This window comes from Charadrius vociferus, unplaced genomic scaffold (genome assembly GCF_000708025.1).
Source record: "Charadrius vociferus isolate BGI_N301 unplaced genomic scaffold, ASM70802v2 scaffold506, whole genome shotgun sequence".
NCBI classification, from domain to species: domain Eukaryota; kingdom Metazoa; phylum Chordata; class Aves; order Charadriiformes; family Charadriidae; genus Charadrius; species Charadrius vociferus.
This window is the reverse complement of record NW_009648677.1, coordinates 849955-856478: the sequence shown is the minus strand read 5'-3', so window position 1 is coordinate 856478 and position 6524 is coordinate 849955. Positions and strand designations below refer to the sequence as shown.

The window sequence follows — 6524 nt, the reverse complement described above, 5'->3', positions numbered from 1 at the left end:
TTCCTGCTTAACAGTACCCATTCTTTATCTCCAGCCTATCCTCAGGAACTTGCCAAATCATTCTTCCAGGCTTTTTTTGACTATTCCAAATTTTAAGCACAATATCGCAGCAATATCCTCCAGCTTCTCATAATATAGCAAAACCTGCTGTTGCTACCGCTCAGAGACCTGAGGGGAACACAGCTACTGCCCCCATTCAAAGGAAAACACACTTCTTGCCATTTTTATTCTGTATTTTCGATCAAGAAGGGTCTTAGAGTTGTGATGAGAACACTAGAGGATGAGAGCTAGATCCAGCAGAGGACTTCACTGCTTGTTTCTTTCCTCTAAAGTAACTTGAATCATCAGATCCAGCCCCCGCTTCACAGGTGTCCGTGTAATGGCCAGAAGGATGCACAAAAGAGCAAAATACTTAGAAGTTAATTACAGTATAATGCAGGAAGAGAGCAGGAAAAATCAAAGCAGCACCAGATGCTTAGATCTGTCCTAGATCTGTGCAGATACTGTCTTTAGGCATTGCAAACCCAAGCTGATAACCTCCAAAAACCCCACTCAGCTGATGTCTATCTATAGGAGTGTCTCCCAGGCCGTAGGCCATGGGGGGTTGATTTCCAGCCCAGCCTGTTGGGGTTCTGGCTCTCGGCTGGTACACGTAGGCAGTTATGGAGTAGAAGAGGGGTTTTCTGGTGTGTCTCCCCAGGCTCTTCCAGTCTGTGGGGAACATGCATTTGTTATCTGGCTCAGAGAGTAGAAGACCACGACTCTCAGTTCATATTTGGTGTAGGACTCTCTGCTGAGGGAGAGTGACCTACTGTCAACTTTGTGTTTCTACAAATGCTTACCCAGTTTATTTTAAGCGCTTACTGAAACAGAGGGGGGATCCCACAGCATTCCTCTCCCATCTTTCTGTGGCCCTATTCCGGCTCTCATTAGTCTCTACCCACAAGCGCTGCCTTTCTGTCCCTCTGTGTGCCACAGGGGCTTCCTGACCTCTCCAGCAGACACGGCAGTGCAGACGAGCAGCGGCAGCATGGACCCGGGGCGTAAGGCACAGTCTTCCTTCAGGCGATCAAAAAAACCCCCACTAAGTACAAGAAAGCAGAAACTAGGAGAAAAATAATCAGTTCAGGGTTTTTTTTACCACCAGAAATCAAACCAGGGCACAAGATAGAGATAATCCCTAATTCCCACTGTATGTTGCACGTGGTGAATTATTCCAGCAGCAACCAAGGCTCAATGCTTAAGCGTGTTGAAATCTTTCGTTTGGAGAAATGTCTGCTTTTCCTCAGCATCTCTAGACTAACGATGTTGACTCTCTGATTTGAAATCGCATTTTCATTTCTAAATTTACCCGCGGTTTGCAATGAGATGTTGGGAAAAAAATTTTAAAGAAGAAGAAAAATATTCTTGTATACAAAGTATGTGTGCACGTTTTCTTGCAAGGAGAGGGTGTTTGTTGGGAATGTATACATATTGCTGATCCTAAAACAAATAGGAAAAGTAGAGGGTATGTCCTAGCTAATGTAAGCAGAAGGGATTTTACTGAATCCCGTGGAGTTGTTGTGCCTGTGTGTTTCAGAAATTGTTTTTATCCCTTAAGATTTTCGGGGTGGTCCCCTGAAGGTGAGTGTCAGGGTCAGCATTTGAAAAATGCCAATGTCCTTGAGTTAACCAAGGCCAGATTTTTTCCCAAGAAGTCCCATATGCAGGGTCTGAGGGTTTAAATTGCGAGTGGGACCAAGAAAGGGTGGCCGGACTCTAGTGGCGGCTGATAAGCATGCCGGGGCAGCCAGGGCGTGAAGTCTTAAGGAATTATTGGCAGCTTTGTGCAAGTCATGACTGAGCAGAATCATAAGGGAAGATTCTGATCTCACTGACTGCTGTAAATTAGAAATAATCCCGATCACTTTGAAATGTGTCCCTGTATAATTTGTAGGAACGTGGTCTTGACCGAAAAGCCTGCATTGGACTGTTGCCACGCATGACTCACTTCTTTATTTTGCAACCTGAATTTCCAATGTATAAACAGACCTAGGGAGGTGCTGCCCCTGCCTACGCCGAATTCTCTAGTGCCTTTTGTCCTTTCAGTTGTGAATGTCGCAGAATGTAGGGCTTCCACCACCTCCTGCCGAGACCTTTCAATGTCTGAGAGCTCTCGTTGTTATGAAGTGTTTCCTGATGTTCAACCTCTATTTCCCTTCGCTCGGCGTCATCCCCTTAACTTGCAGTTAAATACCCTCAGATCAAAACAGTGACATTTAAAGGCAGGCAGGCAAAACTGGTGCACAAAATGAGCTGGACCGGGTTCAGAACAGCCTGCGAAGTCTCCTCTGGATCAGACTTCAAACAGGGCAGACAGAGCTCATCCTGGGCAGCCTTTACACGCTCAGTCCCTTCTTGTGCTCTTGCCCTCTGAGAGCTGCCGACTCAAAGGTTAGTGGGTAATACCTAGATATATACACACACACGACAGTACTATAAAGAGATTATTTTCACAAAGCCCATCATCGTTTCTACGTCCCTGCAAGCCCCAGTTTGGGCAGCGCACAGAAATGAGGCGGTGGGAGTGAAGGAGCGGTCCGTCCCTGCATTCCGCTCTCTCTGCTCCAGTGCGGCCTTTGCCGAACGGCCACCGGAGGAGCGTGTTCACCGCTCTCCTGCGCTCCTTAGAGCTCCTGCAAGGCCACGGACACACTCTGGCGAGCGTGCTGCAGTGCCCGGCTCGCTCCGCCGCTGCTCCTGGGCAGGATTTGCAAGTTTGCCATTTGTTTGGGCACGATTGCGGTGCCCACCGCGGGCTCGGGTGCAACCGCACCCTTGCTGAGCGCCCGTTCCAGACGACGTGGAGATGAAAACCAGATCTGCGTTTTGGCAGACCTCGGAATCACTCTATTCTATGCCTTTTTGTGCAGCGCTTGAACCACACGAAAACGAACCGAAGCAGCGATCCCTGCAGCATTTCAGGCTCTCTCTCCGGCCCCCGTGGCAGCTGCCAGCAGCGCTTTCCTCCCTTTCAGCCCAGGTTTTGCTCAGAGGGGGGAGGCGATGTGGCACCCATTCCCTGGGAGGGGATCTACGGAGGTCCCCGAGCCAGTGGTGGGATGCTTGGCATGGGAGGGAGCCTTGCTCCATCAGCCTGGGTTAGTTTGAACTTGCTATTTAAACGGATTACTTTGGTTTATGGAGATGTCTAGATATTTCTACCAAAGATTCCCATGGATTGCTACTTTGGCAGGTTTCAAGAGTATTAAATTTACATGAAGGGAAAAAGATATATAATTGAGAAATATAATGAGCACCGTCCTTTTAAATCTCTTCCCATTCTTGTTATTTACGGGTCCTTTAAATCAAGACTCAGTGCCCTTAATTATGTAATACATAATAGTTGGCCTCAGCCTAATATTACGTTATTGAATCCAAGAATGACATGAAAAAAAAGATGCATGCAACCAACGTACTGTTTCCAAAGTGAGGACAGCCTGATGAGAAATCCTCCTGAGAAAAAAAATTGCATCAGGGACTAAAACAGATCCTTCTTTTTTTTTTTCCCCCAGCAACAGAAGGTATTGAAAAAGGAGCCTGATGAAAAGGACAACATTTCTCTCGCTTTTCTTTTTCTGATCTTTCTGTAGCCCAGAGTGCTAATCAGCCTGTCCATCTCTAATTAAAGAACAGCAGTGTCAGGCAGAAGAGAGCCCCGCTCGCTGAATGTTAACTAGTAAAGGGGATTTTGTGCCCAGCAGTGACAGCCACGAGCCGTGTCCGGAGGTGGGCTCGGGAGCAGGGGAGTGGGTCTGAGGGGCTGAGGAGCACTTCTGAGCCTCTGCTCAAGGATTGCTGGTGGGAAGAAGGAGCGGGGCAGACTGGGAGGCGTGACATGCTGCAGCTTAAGACCTTCCTTCCTATGTTGGTGCTCCCAACAGCATTTGGCACTACTGACAGTAGTAAAAACCCTTTGGTTCCTCCCAGTTCCTCGTTACAGAAGGTGGTGGTCACCTATAGCGTAATGCTGCTGATTGACATCTTTCCATAGCAGCAGCAGAAGAGCTGATCCTCTGCTGCGTCGGTCGGGATTAGCCCTGGGACTTTCTGTGCCATCCTAGCGCTGGCAGGCTGGAGGGAGCGTGAAGCACACGTCCAACCTAGATCTGGGTGACCTTCTGCTCCCATTACTGCACACTAAATAGTTGGACTCCGCCTGTGACTGCATGAAGAAAAGAGGAGTCAGCTTTCTTTTTGCTGCCCTTTGTATGCAGCGGGACGCACCGTGCAAGCCCTTGATGCAGGCTGGGGAGAGCTGAGGTTGTTTTATTATAGGCTTATAGGATAACTTGGGTTGGAATAGAGCTCGGGAGGTCGTCTGGTCTTCTCTTGGCCATTTTGCTGCTGCGCTCTGCTGAAGCCAGTAGGACATCTACCAGTTCAGAGTGACTAAAAGTTCAGCCTCTTCCTTTTCTTGCAGCATTTCTCTTAACTTACAGGAGGGTATAGACAATCCAGCCTCTTTAGGAGTTGCTCGGAAAAAACGGAAAGGTTTTTTTCCTAGTTTTGTATAGGATTGGAGGGGCCCAGGCCTGGGACTGGCTTTAGAGAAGGACTGGGAGAGGTGTTGTGGAACGCCTGCCTCCAGTCAGGACGAAGTATCGAGGCATAGAATCATAGGATCGTCTAGGTTGGAAGGGACCTTTCAGATCGAGTCCAACCATCGTGGTTGCTGGAGTGGTCATGTTAGCAGTGGAGCAGGAAAGCAAAGGCTTCTCTCCTTGCCTGCCACCCTGCAATGGATCCCAGGGGCCCCCCGGTAGGGCCGCCCCGCTAGCAGAAGGCAGTTCATGCTCTTCAAAGAGGTGCCATAACTGTGACGGAGAAAAAATGCCTTTCAAGGTTCGTCGCATGTGCTGTAGGAGGCTCTAACGGCGCAACCACACGGGTGTATTGCTGTGGCAGCCGAGGGCTCGAGGAGCAGGCAGGGCCACGGAGGTGCTGCTGCCAGGGGCTGAAGGCTGGCCAGCCTTGTGCTAGTCCAAAACTATTTGCAATATATATTTCCAGATTTGCTAACCCAGCGCTGGAAATCATCTATTTCTAGCCTATAGACTGTATACATAAATTGTTTTCCCAACATAAAAAAATGCGATACAAATCCTATCGTTTCACATCTGAATTGTTTTTTTTGTTTTATATTGCTTAGAGGGACTACACGGTTTGGATTCCGCTAATCAAGTAGAAGTGTTTACAGAGTCCTCTGTGTGTCCTCAGGCTTGAGATGCTACCACAGGAGTATAAGACAAAACTGGCTTACTATTTTTAGCAGCCAGCCACTTCTAGGCTCGCCCCCTCTCGTAAAAGCTCCCATCCATAGGCTTGCGTGAATCTTCTTCGTATCAGCTCATGTGCAGCCGGGAAAGCCCGCAATTTCTGGACCCGGTGTGTTTTCTTCAGAGGCTTCTTGTTCAAGAGCTTGCGTGTGCCTGAGCTGTCGCAGCGGAATGCGCGTCCCCGATTTCTGGCCAGGAGGTCCCACGGCTGAAATCGGACCCTGACGCCACACTCTTGAGATGTTGTGCGATGCGCGGCCCGTCCCTCCCGGGAACGACCCTCTGTGTTCCCGGGGAGTTATCCCTAATTAGGCCTTCGGGTACCACAGCCACCGAAGTGAGATAGAGGTGGATAAATACCTCGCTAAGGCGATTTGAAGGTCTGTGCTGCAGCATGATGATGCAGCGACTTAATGAAGTTGCTGTTGTCACAGGGCCCGGGGACTCAGGCAGTTGCTTCCAATCAATGCTGAGAGGTTAATTACACATTTACCTGAACAGCAGCAGTCTGAAATCCTCACCAAGAAATTAGAAGTGGGGATGACTCTTGGTTCCTTTGGCACCTACAAGTGTAAGCAGTACCAGAAAATCGTGTCGGTGGAGATGCCCCCCATAACGGGCTGAGCCTTTACAAGCTGTTTGCTGAGATTTTGGGATGGTCTTGTCCCAGAAATTGGTTCCAGTTTGGCATCAAAGCCAGAACTGCACTAGTTTCAAAGCCAAAAAGAAAAAAAAAACCAAAAACATCACAAAAGCTTTTCTCTCCCTTGCTCCTGAATCCCGCTCCTTACCTTTTAGCTGAAGTCATCCTGATTCCTTCTGTGGTGTTTCAGAGTAAGAGCTACACCGAGATGCCCACAGGGCAGGTGGTGGTGAATTCACCCATTTTTAATAAATAGATTTTAATTAACTTTCTAAAAAGTCCAGCTCATCCCAATTAGTGGAGGGTGACTGCATTTGTTCTCGCGGAGAGTGGGAGAGTGAGCGCTGTGTTTTCAAGACCATCTGCTCACGAATCCTTTAAAAAAAAAAAAAATCGGAGAGGAAAACAAGCGTTAGCCGGAGGCAGAGAAAGGGTGAGGGCATTCTGGCAGCCGGCCGGGGAGGCCCTGCCAGCCGGGGGGGCGACGGAGGCTGCCAGAAGAGCCGGGGTGGTCCTGACAGTTTTTTGGAGATGGGGAGCTCTAATGAGCTACGGGAGAAGGG

The 6524-nt window shown here is 48.8% G+C and overlaps 1 protein-coding gene across 1 annotated transcript in view; it reads left to right on the top strand.

Annotated features, from left to right (window-relative positions):
- Positions 1-6524, top strand: part of ARHGEF9 (Cdc42 guanine nucleotide exchange factor (GEF) 9) — a 69444-nt gene that overhangs the window by 31388 nt on the left and 31532 nt on the right. The gene's annotated exons all lie outside the window — the stretch shown is intronic.